We start from the raw sequence: 24277 nt of genomic DNA on the forward strand, positions 1-24277 counted from the left end.
GCTATTTCAGCACCTCTGTGGGCTCTACATCTGGAATTTTTTTCTCTGCACTCCTGCCCTTGAGGCAATTAATGCCAATGGAAAGAGGCAGCATTCATGCTGGTAGATCTTGTACCCAAATTCTAGTGATATACAAGGGGGTCCCATCCCATCCAAGTGCGATGTGATTCCTGCGGCCTTTAACGCGTATAATTCCTATGGCTTGGGCCTGGTACATTCACCCAAGGTATGAGGTGAGGTACTATCCAGGGAAATGAAAAAATAACTTTATCACGTTGCAAATACTGGCAGAGAAAGTTTCTCAGAAGAAGCTGAAGTTTTTGGCGGACACACTGATCTGCCTGTGTTGATCAGACTCCCCCCAAAGTCAGCTAACGCACCTCCCCGTGTCGCACATGACTGTTACAAATCTCAGATAACAGCATGTACTCCAGATTTACAGCCAAAAATGGACATCTTGGGGTATGGAGAACTGCAGTTTATGAACATTTGGTTTTATGTTGGGTCAGACAGAGTTAAAGACAATCTTGGAGCATAGATTGGGCCATCTGTTATCAAGAGAATGGCTGATCAGAAAGTGTTTGTACTTTAACACTTCAGGCTCAACTCCTGCAAATGCCAAAGCTTGGAAGTGACTTTATTTCTGCATGTGAAGATGTTGTTCACAGATATAAACTTTGTAAGCTGGGTGTCTTTGAATTAGGAAGGTGGCTAGGCAAGGCAAGGTACTGAGGTAGAAGAAAGAAGGAAAGAAAAAAAGGAAAAAGGAAAAAGAGAAAAAAATAAAAGGAAGGTAGACAGATAGAAAGAAGGATGGAAAGATATCAGTTATAAGGGAAAATGCTGCCAAGATATTAGAAGTTTAGACAGATTCCGGGAAGTGCCAGACCATCCCCCAGGGCAATATTTGTGGGTCTCACCTCCTTCTCCTGTATCCATATTCTGGGCACAATGACACCATTTGCAGGAGAACAACTCAATGTGCACGTGTGTGCTGCAGTCTGACAGGGATTACTCATTTCCTGAGTGCATTAAATGTAGTTCCTGCAGAGTTATGGCATCAAGTATAAAATCCTCTAACACACATAGCCTCTGAGGGAGGGCTAGCAACCCTCTGCTCTGCTGCAATGCTTGCAGGTCAAGTAGCTTAAGATGCTTTTACAAAAAAAGGTAAGGTTTATTAGGCCAGTAAGGTTATGGGGGGGTGGGGGGAGAGAATAAATAGCTAATTTAAAGAAGTGTCCCAACACAGGTGCCATTACATACCTGTGAGTAGATTTTCATAGAAGCCTTTAGCTGGTGAACCAAATACCAGCAAGAAGCCTTCAAAAAACTCCCCTCTGTGCATGGCCTGACTCCAACTCCCTCCGTATGACTTTTTCCCTTTTTCCTGAGCAGGATAGTATTGTGTTCAGCAAGAACATATGCTCACATTTCTGAGTGTGTTTCAGCACCCTACTAAGCAGAGATGGCTTTTAATCACATTTATGCTCTAGTTCTGGCAAGGATTGCCCCACAATTTTACATAGTTTTATCCTTGCCTTTACCCTTGCTAAATATTATGGCTGATTGAACTGCCTAAGCTTTCCTTCTCCATGTAGTGCTGCAAATTTATAAGTATTGCACAAGAGTAATGACTGATGAAATTACTATTCGGCACCAATAAATTATACCGTGACAAACAACATTACTAACTACATACTAATCCCTCTGCGTCATTTTCACAAAGTCTCCATAAAGGAGTTCCCAACTGTTCTCCAATGTAGCATTAGATGTACACAAGTCACTTCGACATGATACATGGCACGATCCAGAACAGGGAGAGGCTGTTCCTTACTTGTTCTTTACTTAAAAGGAGTTAGAAACACGTTTTAATCTCTTGGGATATGCAAAGTAGTGGTCACATGCCTAGCAGCTCGAGGCAGATAAGTACAGTAAGTGGTGGAAGCAATTTTTAAGCAGAAAATTATATAACCACCTCAAAGTATTTCCTTTTCTATGCACTGTAAAGGGGTGGTGGGTGGGAGCTAAGCAGAGATGTGCTTACTGACAGGGACAGAAGATTGTGGACCTTTGACAAATTGAAGAGGTGTTTATTACTTTAATATCTTAAAAATTTCTTTTAGCCTCCACTTTCCTGCTATTCCAAAATATAAATTAGCTTGGATTTACATTGCTGATCAACCATGGGAAGTGCAAGTATGCTAAAGTAATTTTAATTGTGGGGCTGTAGATTTTGCCTCTCTGCACAGCTCTAATCAAACATTGATGATTAGAGCTTTGCAGGGGTTTTGTCACCTGGGTAGGCACCTCAGGGGCTGCTTAGCTCAGTCTGGTCACTCTAATTTCTCTACATTGGCTGCAGTCCTGGGCAGCCTACTAACTCAATATGACCTCCAGAAGATGTTTGCTTATCACCATTCGCATTAAACCCCTGATTTTTGCATCCAAATTGGGCACCTCTGACCAGTGACACATATATCTCCTTAAGCGATCCCAAATCTGGGGCAGCTCCTTAACTAAAAGACATATACATGCACAAGCCTGGGTGGCTGGATATTATTTTTATGTTCCAGCAGACCATTCAAGGAATATGTGTTTTCCCCATTAAATGCTCATGCTCCACACGGCTACTGATTTGCTGCTGGCCAGAGCTCCAGGAGTCCTGTCGCAGTAAATCACCCTCCCTCCTTGTCTGCAGACTCAGCTGCATGTTTGGCTTTGGGTTGATACCAGTAAAATATACTGGGCACTTCTACAACAGATTAAATTAGACTAAAATTAGGTGATATGATATCTAGTGAAACTCAGTTTGGTGGGACATGCAATTAAGAGTGCTACGGCTAAAGATTAATAACAAACCCTGTTTCAGCTGAATGGATGCCTGTAATGAACATCATCGAAAGTCCAGGAACTTTTACTACCCTCTAGACCCCTGTGCATCACCACAGTTTGCCTACAAGGACATGTTTTAATTGAGATCATCCTCAACACAGCCAGTTGATCACTGAATGTACAACTGTTGAGAGTGTGTGTGTGTGTGTGTGTGTGTGTGTGCAGGTCCGTGCACAGGTGTGAAAAGAAGCTCAAGCTTTTGGACAATTAGAGCTCAAAATGCTCCTGTCCATAATGTTGTCAGCCATGCAGATCCCAAAGGCTGCTCTCTGTTCACCGTAGACTCTGATGACTATCCCAGGTACTTTTCATCATGTCAAATGGTACCAAAATCCACCGAAGTGTCTGCCCCAGGAGCCCCCTCTCACTGGGACCTGAGGATGAGGAAGGAGATATTTGTCTTGGGAGACAACTCAAATATGAAATCAAGTGACTATGATTGTCCACACACTTTGCACTAAGTTTAGCTCAAAGACAGGTGGTGACGGTGTCTCACTTTTGCTTTCTAGGCTTGTGGTTAAAGGCTTCCCAGGAGGATGAAGACATGGGTCTGCCAAGCCAGGCCCTAACCACAGGGCTCCACAGCATTTGGGGTAGGGAACAAGATTTTCTGGGGTGCAGCTAGTGACTCCAGAAGGAAAGGTGGCCCAAACGAACAGGCATGACCTTCATGCAAGGCAAGACAAGGCAGATAGGAGTAGGGAGCTGGGATCTAATTGCTCAACTTATGGCATCACTAATCCTTTAGGATTCATGCTGAGGAAGACACCCAGTCAGCACCTCTCTGCCATCTCTGTTGGAGGCTCTTCTGCTTCCTTTCCATTATATTAATATATGAAGAAATTATGGCTAATACAACAGGTGCTAAAACCAAGAATGTCCTGTTAAACCCCATATCACTCCTTTTAAAACTTTTACAGAACCATCTTAAGAAAATTTATTTTAGATATCTATTTACAAGCTGAGGCTTTTTAAAGGTGTAAATTGTCCCATAGCTCTCCTGGAAGAACAAGACAGACATTAAAATATTCCATGAAGATAAGTGACTTTGCTGGCCTTACATGCTGGATTAGTGTTTTTATGGTTTCCACACATCTTTTATCTCCTGTGCAGAGGTGTGAGTCATGCTTTTTTATTGAAGAAGTGCATATTATTAAAGTGGTGTAGTTCTATACTAAAAACACTTTCACTAGAGAGTAGAGCATGGGAATGTGTAAGAAGCTTTTATCCAAGCAATTTTTTTCCTCTGCTGAATAAGCTGCATCATAGCCTCTAAGGATATGATCTGGAGGTCTAGACAATAACAGAGCTGTTTCTTTGTCCTTTAGTTCACATTTTTTTAACCAGACAGGAATTTTGCTCACATCCAACTTCATGGTCTCAGCATAGGAACAAAGCAGTCCTGGCTCACAGGCATCACCTGAGTCATTAGCAGGACAAGTTTGTCCCTCTGCTGATTTCAGTGCAGTGACCCAGGGGAAGATATGCTGCTGGTTTTATGGCATATGAAACTGTGCTAGCTTTGCTGGCATCTTTGCTGCCTGTCTCCTTTCTTGTCCTCTGCCACCATGGCAGCTTCAGCCAGAACTGCCCTTGATTCATAGAATCATAGGATATCCTGGGTTGGAAGGGACCTACAAAGACCATTGAGTCCAACTCCTGACCCTGCACAGGTCAATGCAAGGAACCATATGCCTGAGGGCATTGTTCAAATGCTTCTCAAGTTCTGACAAGCTTGATGCCCCTTTCTGGGAATCCTGATTGCCACATCATCACAACCCTGCAAATAAACAGCCTTTGCTGGAAGAGCACTGACACCCATGCTGTCTACACCATCAGGTAACCATGTCCAAGGTTTGGTTACACTGCAGTTATCCTGCAAGCCACGGGGTGGGTCAGCATGAACTTCACTTCAGCTGTGTCCCTGAACTGCACAAGGCTTTGATCTGCACAGCTCTGGGGGATCCGGGAGCATGGGAAAATACACTTCAGTCCCTCTCAGAGGAGGTGCCTCCCAGGGTTGTTGGGTTTCTTTCCCAGAAAAGCATAAGCACTGCAGGGCTGGTGGGGATGAGTGGTGCCAGGGAAAATCCTCTGGATTGAAGCAACACGCTGCTGATAGTGGAGGTGACTCACAAAGGTCAGACTCCTCTGCCCCTGTCTCCCACCCACACCAGCGTTCTGGTCATCCCAAGTACCAGACTATGGTCATGAAGGATTTAAGATTTCCTTCTCAGCTCTGCTAATGTGCTGATGTGCCCCAGAGCTTTGGCCCCAGCAGGGCTGCGAGTATCTGTGCAAGGAGATAAACTGGCTTGCCAGGACTCTCACCAGTGCGAGGCAGACAGGATGACTCCAGAATATCTGATTGAATGGTGAATGTTGCACCAGAGCCATCAGTGGGCTGATGTCTTTGATGAATGGGCTGCTGGCACTCTGCTGCTCACCCATCCATGGTGCAAAACCACTGTGTGCTCGGCACCGGCTTTATCCTCTCTTGAAAAATAGCCGCTGGACACCAGGGTCCGAAGCAGTTTCTCTTGGATTTTAAGCACATTTAAATACAAGATAAAAAGTGACAGATTAGTAGGACAAAATTTGGGCTGGTGTTGCCCAAGGACCAAAGGCTGAGAGACAGCATTATCTCTGGAGAACCCACTCTTTTGCTGATAGCTTTTAGCTGACTACAAGGGACATGTGAAGGGAGACAAGAAGTATTTGGGTCAAGGAGGGCCTGGTGTGACGCACAGCAAAACTCCCATGAGAGTCTGAAGTTCAAACAAAAACAGAGAGACAAAGCATCCCCTTCTCAGCTGACTGTGACACCGGCACAACCCTACTGACTCCAGGATCATTAGTCCTTATCCACATTAAAACAAAAGGTTCAGGACACAGGATTTCAGACCACCAAGTAGTAATATTCCATTGTCTGTGGTAATGTGATATTTGTTTGAATATGAAAACCGGTCTTATAACATAGTAGGTCTTGTTGCCAAGATTGTCTACTGTGAATGAGGAAAATTGTGTAAATGAAATGGTAACCTTTTTGCTCTCACTGCTTTCTTTGCTAAAATAGATAAACAACAGAATATTTCAGTCTCACAAACTTGTTTCTGAGCAAGACAGTTATCTCACAATGCCAGAAATATGAAGCTGGACCCAAGTCAGGGTTCAAGAGGTGAAAGGAGACACCATCTACAGCCATGTATGGCTCTCAGCTGCACAAGGCATGAAGGGATGTGCACGTGGTCTTAGGCACATGGTGGATTCTTGGAGTGGTCTTTGGCATGGCAAGAGTTGTACTCGATGACCCTTGTGAGTCCCTTCCAACTCAGCATATTATATGATTCTATGATCCAGAAGTTGCTAATGCTGCAGTGACTGCAATTTCCCATCAATCCCAGGTGCGAGTCCTCTGCCTGGACCTGAGTTTGGTTGCTTTCTCTGAATTTTATTTTTATTTTAAATCAGTTTTAATAGTCATGAAAAGATTCACAGAAAAAATTTACCCTTAGGCTTGCTCATCTTCCCTGAGAGTCTTCTATATTACAGTGATATTCCCCAGGGGTGCTGAGGGAGCGTTTACATTTGTTTGGAAGAGAAATGAAGATTACAGATTTTTAAATAGTGTTTATCCCACCCTCACTCTAAGGGGAAACAAACACATGCATCAAACACATTGACATTGGGATTTTCATCCCTCTGCAAAATTACTCAAACTGCTCTTCAACAGATGTGCTTATAATTAGTGAACACTGTGAAATGCCAAGATTAATTTAATACTATGCAGTACTGACAGTTGCTCAGCAGGAGACCTGCAGGTGTGTAAGGACCTCTGACTTGGTTGCAGAACAACGTTAAAGAAAAACCCCGCAAGAGTGAATTTGTTCTAAGTCCAAAATACTCCTTAGCTTTGTTAAGGCTCAAGCAGGTGGCAGGTACCTTATTCATGTCCGTGAATATCATGCAAAAACTTGAGGGCTTTTGCACAGTTTTGACACTGGCTGCACATGAAGCTGGACAGAACCTCACTTCGGATCAAACTCTCCACCTCAGACTCAAAGAGTTGCAAGTCCACAAGAAGCCCAGAGATTTCAACCTGTGGAGGAGGCCCCCAGAGCCATGGTTTAGCTCTGGAGAAGCTCAGGATGATCACCGCTAGTGGCATGATCACTCAACATGGGCAGTTATAAACTGTAGAAGAATGTAGTGATCATATTTTCTATTCCTGGAAGTGCCAGGTCTTAGATGAGGGTTTTGAAAAAAAGAAAAGGGACTGCACTTGTTGTGTTGCTATTCCTGCTGAGTGAAGATATCCAGACATACTGGTGCTGTCCAGTATGTCACGTGGACATGGGATCAGCAGTTCATTCTTGTTGCTCTCAGCACAAAGCTAGGTGCCTAAATAAGCACTGGGAGCCCAAGTACCCTATTGGGTTTGGATCTCGGCCCTTAAAAGAGATCTGCTTTTTTTCAAATCAATTTCCAGCTTTTTTTGGTAGAGCAATAGCCAGCTTTACACACTGCCCTGTACGTGTCTTTATCTAGGAAGCTCAACCATCGTATTTCCAATATCTCAGTAACATCTTCCTTTATTAAAAGTTTAGGAGAAAGGGAGAGGTATTTGTTTTATATCCATTCTCTCATGCCATTTTAAAACTTAACGCCAGATGAAACCAATCTGGGTAAATATTTATAAATGACCACCTCTGTAGGCCTCTTGTCTTACAAACCCTGGTTTCAGCTTCAACAGCCTTCTCATATGACATATGGGCAGAATTCAGTTGCTTAAATGTGCCTTTGAGGTACCTCTTGCAGCTCACCTGGCCTCCATCAGTCCCTCCAGGAGAGCATAGACCCTTGTAGGTCCTGTGGGACACTGGCCAAGCCCATATGGGTGCCTTACATATCCTAAGCTCTCTCAAACAGCACTGGATGACTATGTTTGGAAAATCAAATCACGGACACAGCTTTCAGGGTTGCCCTGTCATCCTTGCAGGCACAACAATCAGTGTTTGAACATATCTATTCCCAGGCAGTGTTAGCTGGAATATTTTTTTTTTTCAGATTTATGGTGTTTTGATGAAACAAAAGAACACACTTTGGTGAGTAATGTCTTTTATCAATGGAAAATGTTAAACATGCTTTTTGGCACGTAAAGGTCCTGCTCGTACACCCAAAAGCTTATCTGTTTTTTCCAGTTATATCAAATATTCTAGTAGGAGATACTACTAAAAACTTTGTTTATCTTCTTGTGCTGAGTTGAAGTGACAAACAGTGATATTTTGCCCACATGGAGCAGCTCAGGAAGATGAGATAGAATTTAAACGTTCTCTCTAAAACTTTCAGCTCTTTCTTTGCCATAAAACATCTGAAAGAGAAGTAGGAACTCACAAAAGAACACAAAAGCATTTAGTTTTGAAAACAATTTTTTCTTGAAATAATTATAGTATTATAGAAAGCCTGCTCCAACCAAGATGAGCTCTTGTGTGCTGACTGAGAATTTGGCAAAACAAATTTATCCAACAAGGACATATGCTTTCTAATTTTTTTTTCCTGCTAGCAGAATGAGATTGTGGTTTCCTCAGATGTATTCTTTTGTCAAATATCAGATGATTTTTTCCAAAATTGTTTTTTTCACTGTTATTTTTGAGAAATTAACACTTGTTTTTCTCAGTCTCTGATCCTCAGCACCCAATGCACTTTGTCTAGCTTTGAGGTTGCCCAAACAAATGATGACATCCTCCTTTGTTTTCTGTCTCCAATTGCAACTGAACCTCGCTTGTACATTTGAATGTGGGAAATGACACGTCAAGTCCACTAGTCTGCATGTGTGTCTGTTTAGGGAAGTGAACATAACAAGAGCATGAGTACTTTGAATTAAAAATATGTGGAACTTTGTTCAGTTACAAGAGAAACGTGGCATATTTTCTTTCCTCAGCTGATCTGCTAGCCTTTTTCAGGAACATTGTGGACCATGTTCCATGGTTTGGACAAAAAGATATGGAAAGAGTTCTAAATATGCTGGCTGTGAAACTTGAAATGATGTAAAATTTGCCTGGTCTTGAGTTTTGTTTGAAACTTAGCTCATTTTCCCTCAAGGGTTTGCTCTAGTTCCCACCCTTTCTCCAACAAATACAGTTGGACCAATCTGTAGTAAACTTGGACAATTTATGGCTCTGCATCAGTTCTGTGCAGAACTCTCTGACTTCAGATGGTTTTGACATGAAACCAGATGAAGAATTTGCTTTATCCCTAAACTTAGCATGCAATTCAGAGCAGGAACCCATGTGGATTGGAACTACAGCAAATGGTTTTGTAATCCCCTTCAAAGAGAAACAACCAAGCAGAACAGCGGTTCTGTTAATGGTTCAAGGAAGCTCTGCTGATTAATGACCTCAAACTATTTGCAAACAAAAATAACTGGAAAGTAGTTCAAAAGGGATGTCACATTCCTGTCATTCAGGGAATTTTGACTAAAATATGAACATATTGGCAACTACATAACTTGGATATGAACATCTTTCATTGTTTTTTGTATATTCCCGTACTTTGGCAAACAGGAATTGTGCCACGTAGAGAAGTGTTACAGTGTCCTAATGAAATTTTTAGAACATAGCAATGACTCTAGGGGAAGTTGTAGTACTCTAAAATATATAGTACTAGAGTGGTACTAGTATTTTTATCCCATTTTTTTCCTTTTGCTCTCCAGAATTTACTTGGAAATTACCTTACCACTTCTGGCATTAGGATTTTTAAATGTGGTTTGTGGAATAACCAATAAAGAAATGCAATTAACCAATTACAGTCTTAAACACATGGCAAATCATGTAAGAAACCTCAACTCCCCAGATAACAGTAAGAAGTAATGCATGAGCAATACGCTCACTTCTGAGAATCTCTAGTTCTGAAAGCAGTAGAACTAGAACTGGTCCATGATAATTGCATTTCTAGCCATTTTTCTTCCTTTTTGTCTGCAAGCTGATACTTTTGAACTGCTGTCAAAGCTAAAGGATGGATATCACTTTAGGCCAAGGTGCAGCCTGGTCAGTTTCGTGGCTAATGTGAAGACTTTTTAGCACTTTAGCCTTCAGAACCATTTCTTGCCTTTTGCCACTCAAACGGGGCCTTTGAAACAGGCGGTTTTTGGTGGAACCAGGATAGAAAAAAAACTGACTGTAAACTGCAAAGAGCATGGAGTGATTTTTATAAGAGTAGAGAACAGGGGAGAGAATGGTTGAGGAGAAGTCTGAAATTAAATGGGCTTCAGTTCTTAAACAAGATCTGTGTTTCTGCTGGCTCTTTATCTCTTTGAAACAATATGTTCTGTAAACTCCTAAATAGCCTTTTTTTTTCTTTTTTTTTCTCTTTTCTTTTTGTTATCTCTTGATCTTGGCAGAGAAATCTTGTCTTTGAGTAGTTTACATGACAGCAGAGTTACTCATTATGGACAGCTCTTCATACCTCCTGTGAAGGTTTCATGAGCCCTTATGGGTTGTCCTTAACAAGGGAGTGGCACACCAAGAGCTTTCATGTGTTGGTGCTCAAGTTACTGACTACTGCCCTCGGAATTAACCAGCAGAAGGGGAAAACTGTGGGTTTTCTGCAGTCCTTTCCTTTTCCTGAGCCATGCAGGAGCAGGGTGCTGACTGAGAACCCAGCCTGTGCATAGCTCTGGTTTGTTTGACAGCACTGACCAAAATTAGGTTTCTAAGATTTAAGGAAATACCCAAGCAAAACAAAATGACAGCAACAAAAAGTGCCTAACTAAGCAAAATGAGTCATAGCATAACAAAACAAAAGCCTCTGCTATTAAATTTACTCCATAGTTTCTGTCTACATGGTATTTTAATTGCTTAAACTTTAAAATGTACATATTTATGTACGCATTGAGATCCAGTGTTAGGCTACCTCAGCTCCAAATTCCCTGAGGTTTGATTTTGTTCTATTTAATGCACTCATTTCTAGAATATTTTAAATTTTTTTAGTAAGCTGATCAGGATGAGATTAAGACGTGTCTTGGTCACAGGCTCCCTGTAAAGGCAATGGGTAAGCAAGGGTTCAGTCCTCTTTAATTAATCAAACATAAGCATGACAGGGTCTAGTGGTTGCAAGCTGAAGTCAGGAAAAAGCTGAATAGGAAATAAAATGTAAATTTTTTATCCTGAGCATAATTAGATATTAGAACAGTTTCCTGAGGATGAAGGTGACCTCTCTCTTCTCAGGACTGGGCCTCTTTCTGACAGAACTGCTGTGCCCCAGCTCTCAGGTCCTGGCTCTGAGCAAGGAGCCACACTAAGGCAAATATCTGAACTGTTAGTGATGCTTTTCCTCTGTTTTAATTTCAGTTTAATGTGAAATTCCTGTGCATGAAGATTACTACAAGATGAGGAAATGCCAGAGGCAATATAAGGGAACCAAGTTCTCACTTGGCTGCAACCTTCCTCCTGGAGGGATTTGTTCAGGAACAGCCATAGGGTACATCTGAGTGCACGGGTGGCAACAGAGAGAGGTATTGCTGCAAAAAAAAGTACCAGCAAAAGGTGAAACTGTGTGAGATAACCTGCACTTCAGAAAACACAGAAACTTCTGGGAAGTCTCTAAAGAGGGCATGAGAAATAATCAGGGCTCCTGCCTCACATAGGGTACAAAACTAAAAGATGGGATCACTTCTCATTATGTGGCAATAATTTCATCATTTTTGTGGTTTATGAAGTCAGCAGAGTTCTGTGAGGGGTTTAACGCCTCGTAATTCACAGATGCCTGTAGGGTGTGTGTGTGTGCCTGTGTGTATGTTCCTGTGTGACATTTTTTTCCAAGTGTGTGCTGCCCTGTTGGTCTGTTTGGGTGGCAGCAGGAACTGAACAGCTGGGGGATGCCTTTGGGAGGTGGCTGTGCTGTGGCCCAAAGGGCATCATGGCTTGCCCAGTGATCACATTGAGGAGGAAAGGGTGATCCACAACGGACCATGTTGACAGGCCACCTCAGCACTGGCTCTTTGTCAACTGGTTGCATCCATTGTTCCCTTGGCAATAGCTGAGTTACATTACCCATAATAAAATTTGGCTTAAAACCACTTTTACCTATGTTGCTTGAAGTCCTGTCTTCTCTATGGCACCAGTGATGGTGAATCTACAAAGCCCTGGGGGCTTACGCTGAAGGGTGAGGGGTCTGCGTGAACTAAAACAGTGCCAGGAACTCCTAGAAATAAAAAAAAAAAATATTTAATGAAGTTTCTTCCAGAAATGAAAGGGACAATGAGAGCCCAAACACTGATCATGTTGAAGATTCAGGGCCAGATCCAGAGGCTTAGTCACCATTTGGCTTAGTGGCCTAAAGATCATCATGAAATGATGAAATAGAGTAGACCAAGAGCTGCTCTAACATTTCCTGAATGCAAAAGGCCTCAGAGAGTTACCAAAGCACAATGTTTTCTAAGACAGAAGGATATCCTGACCTTGCCCTGTGGGATGGGAAAAGGCTCAGAGAATCCTGAGTGTTGAGACTTCAGTGCAACGCGGATTCTCCAGGAAACTCAAGGCAACTCTGAAAAACTGGGATAACATAAAGTTGCCCTCACTTACATGACTACCAGGTTTTTCTTTGGGACAGAATTCATTTCTTAATGCTTAATGACAGAAGGATCAGCCTTTTTTTCTGCTCTTTTTATCATTCAAGCTGGCCAACTTTCAGTAAAAGCTTGTTAACTCATTTTGATACAGGGAATTCCCACATCCCTATCTCACAAACAGAATAGCAATTCCCATTGAAAAAGTGCTGTGGGATCATATTACTGACTGCTGTTTCTTAGCAACTTTTGAAGTTGTCTGCACAACTGAGGCAAAGAATTCATTTTGACAACAAGGGTTACCACCGTATTTCTGAGAAGGGGGTACAGTTCTGCATTAAAACAGGAATGGGAATGTCAGAGCCAGACTAAATGTATCCTTCTCTGCCATTCCTATGAGTTAATTAATAACTGATACAGTGAGGGATTCATGTTGTCCGTGCCAGGTGTTCATTGAGGTCTGCAGGAAAAGGAGGCAAAGCACATTGTTATAGACTGACTGACTGATGACATTTTATGAAGCAACTCAAAATGAAAGGGCAGGTGTGTTTGATGAGCTGCAGCATTTGAGTGTTTATTGGTTTTTGGCTGACAGACTCACATAACATTTAGTGTAACCCTTTACCAAAGAAACCAACAGCTTCTTTCACTGGAGGCGACTACTGACAAAGTCTACGGTTTTAGTGGCATTAATGCCACTTCAGCATGTTCTCTCTTGTTGGGATGGATGAATTAATTTGATTAAAGTCAAACTCACCTGAAAACTATGGGAGAAGATGCTGGAGAGCATTTTATCGTAAAGGCATTGAAAATGGGGAGTAAAGAAAAATAAACAAAGGGGGTGGGAGACAGGGAAGAGAGAAAAATGAGCATAAAAATATATATTCAAGTCATACAATGCATCATGATCAACGTGAGTATGAAACCTACCACAACTTCCTTAGCTTTGTTGGAGTATTTTTATTCATAACTCAAAAGAAAGTCTCCCATTTAGCAAAGAGAAAATCATACACAGACCCTGCCAAGACATAGAAAAAGCATAAAGTGTAGAAGGAAAGGAATTTTGTAAACTCCATCTACAAGAATAAAGTAAAAATTAAAAAATAGTCTTATTCCTTGGGATTTGACCATTGTTGCATAGAAATGCATCTTAAGGCATGCATGTGCTTAGTCTTATGCACACCCTGAGGGTCCCTACTTTGAGGCATGGGGAGAGAGGGACAAATCAAAGCCAGACCTACCCATCCAGGCCCCTGGCAGACGTCACTCTTGGCAGCAAGCCTGCAGGTGTAAAGCAAGTATTGTTTATTGTGACATGTGAGTGTCCACACAGCTCAGGCCCACTTGTTTCTCATCACATCACAAGGCTGTGGAACATTCCGTGGATGGATGGGGATACAAACATCCAAATTCACACTCATTAAGAGAGCAGTTAATGTATACTATTTCTTCAGATGGGTGTCCAGCTATTGCAAGACACGGTCTTCTTTATTCCTTTGTTCTGAAAGTATTTGTCAGTGTTTGGGTTGGTTTTTTTTTTTTCTTCAAGAGGTGCTTTCCATATGCCTTAATTTGCATACAGGGTTCCACATCTGATTCTGATGAAGCTGTTTCCTGTTAGATCAAATTATTTCTTGTGACCATTTTTCATGGATTTTTCTGTTTGGAACAAAGGCCATTTTTGGTCCCATGGATCAAAATCCTTGATTAGCAGAGCCTTTACAGACTCATCATCTTCACTGCTGATGGCCCTGCCTGGTATGGACAAAATGATCCTCTGGCTGCCTCTGATGTGCCTGAGAGAGGAAAGCTGTGACATGGCTGCTGCACTGGAGTATCCCAAGGGATGCAGCCCCTAATCCCTCATTTCTTGCTTTTTACTGTTGCTGTTAACTCAGCTTGTTAGATTAACACCATTAGGAAATGCCCAGTGACATGATGGTGGGTCACAGCCCTTGCATACGGGCACAAACTGTGAGTGTAGAGACCAGTGGAGCTCCCCAGCACCTGTGTTTCTCTTCAAAATAGGATTTACTCTTCCAAGCTCCCTGGAAGATTTTGAAAATGTTCCTCCAGTGCAGAGTAGGAGAAATGAAGTAAAATATACAGATTAGGAGTCACACCAGTCCTAAAGAGAAAAAACAGGAGCAAATGTCACCAACATGCATGAGGAAATAAAGCTTTTTTAACCTCTAAATAAGACAGGGATGAACAGAGTTCTTTGAAAATGCTCATGCTGTGAATAGAACATTTTGATTGATTCCAGGTTCTTAGAAAAATAAAATATTTGTGTTTGATATACTTTGTCTTCTTTTTCTTCATTGTTATCCCCTCTTTTTCCTTTCCTCAGCTAGGAGAAAGAAAAAGGACAGGTATGGAAAGGTATATAGAAAAAAGAGGAATGTGTATTTTCGTCATAGGAAAAGAAAAAAGGAGGAAAAATGAATAAAAGAAAATGAAAGACAACATTTAAATTTGAGAAAACACTACAGAGTAAAGCCTTGGCTTTCACATTATTTTCAGACTTTTTATTCAAGAAATATGAAAAAAAAAAAGAGATACATTTCCCATGAAAAATTCTATCACAATTGTGAAGCTATTTTTCATCAAAAGTAGACATAGCTAATGACACGTGTTCCAGCAAGCTTTGCAGAAAGGCAAAAGCTCACACTTGCAGCACACAGCTTAGCTCCATTTCAGATCACATGAGGATTGTCATCAGCCCAAAAATCAGGTTTTGCCTCTGAAAACTTATTTCATAATCCATGGGAAGATTGAGGGTGTCTGCAGAAAGCTGTGGATAGCTCTGTTTCTGCTCAGCTTCACCAAGCGATCATTTCCAAAAACTTACCTGCTCTGTATTGAGGCCAAATCTGACAATTCTGGGCTCTTGGGACTTGCTGTTCCTCTTGTCCTTTGGGAGAATAAAACTGCAATACCAAGCAGTCTGATGAACTCCTTGTCTAAGTCCTCTTTAGATAAAATCAAACACCCTTGTTTTTTATCACTTAGAGAACAAGGCAGGCTAAATGCTGTATATTCATCCAGACTTATTTTAACAGTGTCTTTGGGGCTCTGTGAATTGCTTTCAAAAGGAAGATCATAGAATGATTTTGGATTGGAAGGGATCTTAAAGATCACCTAGTTCCAACTACCATTGTCACCTTCCACTAGAACAGGTTATTCAAAGTCCCATCCAACCTGGCCTTGAACACTTCCAGGAATGGGTCATTCACAACTTCTCTGGGAAACCTGTGCCAGGGCCCCACCAACCTCACAGTAAAAAACCCCTTCCTAACATGTAACCTAAATCTCTCTTCTTTTAGTTTAGAACCATTCCCCCTTGTCCTATCTGTATCTGCCCTGGTTAAAAGTCTCATGGAGAAATGCTCTTCTTTGACTATCTTCTGCTAGAACTTCAGAAAACATGATCAGCTTCTTCTCTGAATAGCTTTAAATCATAATAGGCTCTGAGAGTTTCAGGCATAAGAATAAACCTTGTTCTTACCTGCAACCAGTCCTGCACTTCTCTGCCTCAGCTTCCCCATTCAAATAGCGGTCACCATGTGAAAAGTCAAATTGAAAAATGTTTCTGCTTTGCCTTAAGTAACTTTAACATCTTGTCTTTTGTCTTCACCAAATTTAATGACCACAAGGAACACCATTATTTTGTCAGCTGGAGGAACAACAACTGAGTGAATGTGTCTAAAAAGTTGGTTGGTTGCATGATGATCTCTCTTTTTCATTAATGTAATCTTGTCACAGATTATCTGTTCTCACAGGGAATTTATCCTAAGATTTATCTTTCTTCTTTGGAGAAGGGAGCCATTAGCAATCATTGCCAAATTGCTTCAAAGCTACTTTTAACTGCATTTGCATTCTCATTTGATTGCTTTTAGCCCTCCTTAAAGCAGCAGAGTGCTGAGAGTGTGCCGGCAACACTGATGGATACGGGTGTCATGGTGTTTTCAAAACAGATGCAGACTTTTGTAGAAGACAAGTCCTCAGGTCCCCTGCAATGGGGATTCATGGGCCTCTGCTACCACTGAAACCCGAAGTCACCAGCAGCCACCCACTCCCTGAGTGCCACCGCTGGGCCAGGGCAACCAGCCACCCTCTGCCTTTGCAAGTCTTCTGAAACACAGATTTTTCACACCCTCAGCACACGATTCCCCCAAAAGGCTGGTGTGGAACAGCTCAGCCCTCTGACAGCCTGTCCACCAGCACGTTTGCAGACAGGCTGCAGCTGGGATCTGCACGGAGCCGTCCTGCGTGGGAGGCCACCACCGCCCCCAGAGGAGCCTGCTTTGGGGAGCAGGGACCTCTGCTTCCACCCTCCTCTTTGTTTATCAGTTGCTAGCTAATGAGCCCTTTTCCTCACAAAAGAGAGTTATCCGGAATGATAGTAAAGATGAGAGCTGCAGTAAACCAGGGAGAGAGCAATGGGGAAATGTTTGAACTCGGGGTCTTCAGCCTGGCTAAGTGGAGGGGAGAGTGTTGTTGCAGTGAAAGGACTATTAAAAATACAAAGTACAGACTCTCTGGGGCCTCAGATGTTGTTTTACCCCATGAAACATGATTTCTTATTTTTAAATAGCTGTCATGCTTGTTAGTTTAATTTATCCCTTCTCAGCTGCAAACTACAACATTTTATGAGCTTGACTGAGGGCATTCTCACACAGGCTTTGTGGCTTTGTGCACAGCCCAGCCAGAGTCAGACTGGGCTAAAACAGAGTCATATTTAGTGCTCAGTTATACCTCTGCAGCCCTGCTCACACCAGCTCAGAGCCCAGTGCAAAGCCCATGAGGTTACTCAGCCCTTTAAAAAGGGGTTTGGAGAGGAAACACCTTGAAACCAGCCTGGGTTGCCTTGTGGTATCAGAGACTTGAGGACAGTGATACTACTGGGTTTTTTTTCTGATTTTGCCCAGTGGTTTTGTTTTCTGCTATATTTTTTGAGTGGTCAAATAATCAGGTCTGCTTTAAAAAGCAACTGCAAAGCCTGTGCTACTAGAGGGATAAAGCCAGGGAAACGCTAAGGGTTTGTGTCAGGAACAGAGTGCAGACATATTCTTGCTTGGTTTAAAGCTGGTCTCTAGACACAGCTGGACAGTGCTATGCCTGTGTTAATAACAGCAAGGCCAATTGTTAACATGTTTATTGCTACTGCAGAGACACATCACCTGGTAGCAGAGCCAGGTGAGCTTGAAAGCTTCCCAAATGGGTGCACCTTATCTTCTCTGCATGAACTGAGCTGCTTGTACTCACTCTAGCGGATCCAGACTCTTGGATTCGAGGTGTATGTATATTATTTTCTACCCTGTGCTGTAATGTGCCCCAAAGAGTTCATCCTGAGTGGTGCAGGACTGTGGCTGAATGTCTGAATAGGAGCTTGAACTCCGAGTCTTTCAAATCCCAGCTCCTTGCCTGGATCCTTCCTTCTTGTCCCATTCTTGCAGTCTGTTTTCAAAGGGAGCCAACACTACTGCCAGCAGTTACTCTGCTGAACTCCCTTTCCAGCTGGCAGATGGGAGCAATGGGCAGGAATGCTCAATGCCTTGAACTTCCACTGTACAAAAATGTGGGCCAGGTTTGCAAATGAGCTGAATCTGACCTGATTTGGAGCAGAATGCTGGGCAGATAAAAGTTTTTTTCCGAGGGAGACTGATAGCCTGAGCTGCAGGAATGGTACAGTATGTGACTGAGTCTAATTAGAAGGGCAAATGACATAAGAAGTTCCTCCCTGTACTCTGTCTGGTTAAGGCCCATACATCTGACCTTAGCTTTTCATCATCTGCAAATTCATTTAACAAATCTAAAACCACTTTCCAGGGGGGAGTGTAGGATTAGACACAGAGGAGCCAGAATTGTTGGCTGTGATCAATAATCTGATTGTCAGTTCCTAGGTTTTTGCAAAACATACACTGCGTTATGTGAAGCAAAACCAGAAGCAGATCTTTTTGTAATACATGGGAGGGCTTTACAGGGTGCCTTTCTTCAGGCAGACACAGGCAGGAGGTATCTGGAAATCTGGAAGACATGAGAATGAAACGATGACTGATAGAGAAAGAGAGACCACAGAAGACATCTGTAAGCCTAACCACATGAGAGACACAGAGGCAACTTCAAAACCACTAGTACAGCCACTCTAGGACAGCTTCATTGAAGCAACATGCTATGGAAATATCATTCAGGGCTTTGTATGGATACAGGACGATGACTGCAGTATGGGGAAAACAGCCCATCTGGACTGAATGAAGTGATAAACACAGAGCAGTTTTATTTGCTTCTGGCACTGCCAAGGCTCTAGAGCCAACTGTCTGGCTTTCCATTGTTTTGATTCAATTCGACCTTGATCAAATCCCTCTTGCTCTCATGCCTCTAGGAAACACAGAGAGGATATAGAGAAAGGTATGAAGTTCAACAGCTCTTGGATTTTGAGTGTTTACTAATGCAAAGGTGAAAAGCCCTGAAAATGTGAAGGCTGTTAAAATGCAGTTTGAACGTAATGATAACTTGGCATCGTTCAGTGGAATGTAGATATTTCCCTCCTAATGGTAATAAGGTGTTTTAATGCAGCTCTTCAGAGTTGGAAAAAAAGCAACCACCAAACATTAAAAACTAGTACATAATTGGCTTTAGGAAAAAAACCCTAAAGCTTGGAGCGTGCCCAAATTACTTCGATCTTCAGCTAAACCTCATAAGATCGATGAGGTTGTTTACCTTGCCAGGTGAATCATTCTGAGGCTCTCTGAGGAGGGGAAAACCAGCACTCTCTCTAGCTCACATCAATTCCCAAAGGGTCATTTGAAAGAGTGGAAAGTGAAAGTGTTTGTTAAGTATCAGTTCTCTCTGAGATGTCATTAATTCGTTCATCAGCAAGAAATAGCTAGCTGGAGTGATTGGCTTTAGATGAATCTTTCTTGTCTCCAAGGAATGGGAGAGCAATGCCACACGCTGCTGCACACCAGAGGCATGTTTATCTGAGTCTGGGACATTACCTACAGGAGAGGGAGGTCTCTGACAAACATCTGGATGGAGGACAGTGCAGCAGCTGTGAATGCGAAGGATTTCACAAGAACTAACACGTATCCCAAAATACTTTCAAATAACGCCTCACTCAAAGCCGATGAAAAGCCATGAAAAATTTTGCATTGATCTTTGTAGGTGTTAAGTGAAATCCTTTACACAAGAGGAGGGATGGCTGAGGGAGAAAGCTCTGGTGAAATATGGCCCTGTTTCAGCAGTGATGGGGCCAGCCAGGACGTGTCCTCCAGCTCCACGGGCTCTGCAACAGGTCCCCCGGCACCGCGTAGTCTCAGCGAAGCACTAAGTGGTGATACCCTAAATATAACATCCGGTCAGCAGCCCCTCAGTATCACCCAGTTACTAAGAGGGTCTGTCCTGTAATTAAGGGATGGCTGTACAGAGCATGTAGCCAGGCAATAGTTCTCCTAAACAGCCTGTCTCTCGGAAGAAGGCTACATAATGAACGAGTGTCAGCAGGTCATGAGTTAGAAACAGATTTTGTCTTGCTGGGAAAAGTTATGTTTACCAATCATTCATTAGGTGTCCCAGATGGATGTCGCCAGGCAGAGGGATGGGGAGGGAGGTCACCACAGCGCTGTCCCAAGTGACCCGAAAAGTGCAGAAATATTAGCAAATGGTTATTGTCCCCCCCCCCCCAGTTCATATCTGACTGGGTATGTTCTAGTGAAAAATGCCATACTCTCCCTCATAAAAATTATTTTTTCTGGGACTTTAACTTAGGCACCCTGCAGCTGGTACTTTTGGGATGTTCAGTGAGATAACCCCAGCTGAGCAGTGTCTAATGACCTTTCCAGCATGGTCAGCTGGGATATAGAACATACCCCATCCAAGAAGAAAATTTTTTATTTCCTTTCCAGCTCAACACTGGGGCTCCCTGCGGTTTTAAAATGCTTTCACCTACTCACTTATATGGACATTTTTCAGCCCAGACCAAGCCACAAAATTAAAAGGAGACACCTCTCCAGAGTAATTAGAGTGGGGTTTGAGAGCCATGGTGTTCATTTGCTGTGGGTTACGGGGGAGACAATGCAAAGGAAACTTCCACAATATATGATTTAGAAAAAAATCCCATGCATTTGAATTTTTACAGAGTTCAAACACATATTTTACTAATCTGCAGATCATTAAAGTGTTTCACTCGGGAAAAAAAAAAAGGGGCAATTGGAGACCATTTGTAGCAACCTGCTGTGTATGGTGCCAAGGTAGGAGGTGGCAGCAACCAGGGGATATGTGGGCTAACATAGGAGTTCACCCAACCACTTCTGGAGGAACTGTCTTTTCTTCCCCTCAGATTTTGTGGTCATAAATAAGACCAGACCCCTTTTGTAAATCTGTTCATGCCTGTGGGTAGTCCCTTGCCCATCACAAGTGGGGAGGTTGGGCCAACATGTGGACAGAGCTCAGAGATAAAGGCAGTGAGCACAGTGGGAGGCAGGCCAGATTTGTTCTGATGGTTTGCAGCGGGAGGGTGCCAGGCTGGTTAGATGTCAGGTCCCCAATAGCCTCAGGAGCATAGGCTGGGCTCTGCAGGGAGCTTTGATGCCTTCCCTAAGGTCCTTCTCCCAGCAGTCAAGGCAGTCATTTCGCCATGTTGTAACTCCAAGATCACCTGAAGCTCCTCTCACACACAAAGCAGAAGAATAAGGTATTTCTAGGGTAAGGTGAAATGGACAACTTAAATAGGCATAAATGCCCATTTCTCTGCATCAAGTACAAAGCAGTCTAAAGCTGTTACATCATGTATATACATTTATATCTTCCATGGCTACAGTTAGGTGTGACAAATCCCTCTCTTGTGGCTCAGTCTGATAAAGGACTGAAGCAGCTGAAATTTAAACAGGCTTGCTTTAATTATTTTCTTCCTTTTCTGGTAATCTAGTCCTAGATGCCCACTGATTCAACAAATTCCCACCTTGACAAGACAGATGTATCCATGCCTCACCTGGAGTCAAAGTAGTTAAATTAACTGTAGAATTGTTCCAATCTTAGTTATATTAGTTCCACTGGGTCTAGACAGGCAATTTTGGGAGTGAATAGACAGAAGAAAGAACACCACCTCTATAATGCTGTCCTCTCAGATTATGAAGTCCCAAAAGCCCCTGTGCTTGGGTGGCAGGAGATAGCAAAGAAATGTGGTATAAGCTCCTTTCCATAGTTTAGTCCTACTCGCTTTACAAATACACTAGAAGACAAAGAACCCTGGTGCAGGACACAGTGGGTGCAGATGTCATGAAGAGTCACCTGGGAGACGCTGGTGGTGTCTCATGTTGTCTCAAGGTGGGGTGTGAAGGGTATGAGAATCTCGAGATAGGCAAAGCTGAATAGGTTTCCCTATAAAATGTATTTAATCTCAGCTCACTGTCCATTCTAGCAGGGAAGAGGAGAGTCAGCTTTGAGGACAGTTTAAAATAAATATTACATGTTGCCAGCTAATTTAACCCTCAGCTTTTAAGGGGGTGAGACCACCTCGAAAAATTTTGCTAGGAATGCTTCAGGATCACTCACTGGCTGTGTCTACCAGGTCCTTACATATGTCCCAAGTTTTTTCATCTCCACATTATTTTGCTGCTATATTCTGCATTTTACAGATGGTAAAAGGAGATTTATGACAATTGAGCATGCCATTGATTTGTGCCCAAGTGGGCGCACACTGTGGCACAGGGAAAAACTGTGCTGGAATATAGTGCTGACTGCTGGGGTTTAATACTCATGCCAATGCCCACCGGTCTGCCAGTCTGTCGTTGGCTGTGGGAAAAATCCTCAGTGAGTAGCAAATTCAATCTGCATGTCACCATAAAACATACTGGACTCAGATGAGTGGAGCTTTGCTAAGCCAGGCGTGTGTTTGGCTCTTCCTCCTCATCCCTCCCCACTGTGAGAGCAAGTGGAGGGCAGGGAATTGAGTGGGGAATCAGTGCTGAGATAGGATGAGGAAAGGGATGCTCTCCAGGTTATTATTGTCCTACTAATTAGAGCTATAGGAATGCCCATTATTGCTAGGATGCTTACACAGAAGCTGTTTGTATTCCACAAACTCCCCAGGTACTCAGAGTGGATTTACCTAGTACAAGGTAATTTGTAACCGTGTTGTCTGTGTATTTACTTTCGGCCTTGCACACTGTAAATAGAAGTAAAAAATCTCAGGGATGGGGGGAGATGAAGGAGGAGGGATTCTTTGCCCTGATGAATTGAAGTGTTGTTTGAAAGAGGCAGACAGGATTCCCGATATTGCTTCGAGTTTGGAGGCTGGGAGGGGGAAGGGAAAGGACAAGTCCTTTAATGAGAAAGGGTTGAGGTTTTTTTTCCTTTTTTTTTTTTTTTTTTTCCTAGCAATTTTAATTATCACTAAAACCTCCAGTCCATTCAGGCTCTTGAGAATACAGTTGGGCTCTCAGCTGAGGTCTGCATTTATTAAAGTCCCCCCGTTAGGCTGGGAATGCGGGCTGGTTTCTGTAGTGGTGTCACCGCCGGTGTTACGGGTCTCCTGGTTCTCACATTACGCACCACGGACTCCACCACTCCGCATTAGCGAGGCCCAATTAAACCAAGCAGTTGATTAAACAAGCCAATCAGGGTAATTAGTTTAATCAGATTCCCTTGGTAGCCAGCACTGAACTGCTTGTAAAAGGCAGTTGAAGAATGAAGTGCACCTACTTAAGCTCCTATTTTATTTTATTTTTTTTATGTCTGAGGTAATTAGAATTACCCATGGCGAGCCGAAAATCCAAAGGCCCAAATGGGGAGCGGGGAGGACGATTAATGAAGGCGATGATGTGTGAAACAAACAGAAAGGAAGACAGGATGTGTGGTAAACAAATGGAGAGGAGGCAGTCCTCTGGGAAGGGGCACAAAGCGCAGCCTCTCCGCCCCACTCAATGGCTCTGTCTGAAGTGGCCGGAGACGCCAGGGCTTTCGGGGGAGCGAGGGGCACGTTCCTTCTTTCTCCTCGGTGCCACCTCTGTCGCCGAGCCTTGCACGGGAAGGATGGGAGAAATGCGAGGGTTTTTGCGGGCTGGGTGCTGCCGTGCTGTCCCTCCTCTGCATCCTTTTTGGTGCAGAACCTGAGACAGCAGACAGACCCGCGGGTCACGTCCCTAGACCCTCTCCTCCCGGGAAGGCTGGGCAGAGGGATGGGACACCCCGGCACTTTGCACTACGGGTCCACATTTCCGAGGCTGCCTTTCTGCTTTGACAAGAGCTACACCTCTCATTTCAACTGGGTAAATTTTAACTGCCTGTCAGATGTTGCAATTGTGCAGGAAAAGCTGAAGCTGAACATTTTTCAGCGTCTTTTATCTCACTAAACAGAGCCCAGACTTTTGACTTTGTATCCCTGCTTGGGATAAAGCTAAATTTTGTGGGCTCCGTTTGTCAACTGCCCGGAGTCATCAGCTAAAGGACTCAGGAGATGGGGATTTTAGTTCTGCTACTGCCACAGACTTACTGTTTTTCAACAGCTTAAAAGGGTGCATAGGTAAGAGCAAACTTTAGGACAGCATGCAATGATGCTACCTCAGAACATCCTCCTCCCACTCCAGCAGTCTGGGACATAGGACCTTGGGAACTTTTTATTTAATGGTGGTATGCTCCTCTTGAACAGTCCTCAGTGATTTTTTTACATTGTATCTAAATACTTTTTGAACTTGCTTCCTGCACCCACTGCTCCTTCTGCAAAGGGTTCCACAACTAAACCACAGGTGGGGCAAAGATCTGTCTCCTTTAACTTATTCTGATCTGGGGAAACCTGCTTGGGGACTTTGTGAC

The 24277-nt window shown here is 43.0% G+C and overlaps 1 long non-coding RNA gene across 1 annotated transcript; it reads right to left on the reverse strand.

Moving 5' to 3' along the window:
• Nucleotides 1-11209: 11209 nt before the first annotated feature.
• Nucleotides 11210-12089, reverse strand: LOC135413883 (uncharacterized). The gene is made up of 2 exons (XR_010430463.1): nucleotides 11979-12089; nucleotides 11210-11413 (listed from the first exon to the last, which is right to left on the reverse strand). It is a non-coding gene; the product is annotated as an uncharacterized LOC135413883 (long non-coding RNA).
• Between the last annotated feature and the right edge of the window lie 12188 nt (nucleotides 12090-24277).

This window comes from Pseudopipra pipra, chromosome 4, assembly GCF_036250125.1.
Source record: "Pseudopipra pipra isolate bDixPip1 chromosome 4, bDixPip1.hap1, whole genome shotgun sequence".
In the NCBI taxonomy this organism is placed as follows: Eukaryota; Metazoa; Chordata; class Aves; order Passeriformes; family Pipridae; genus Pseudopipra; species Pseudopipra pipra.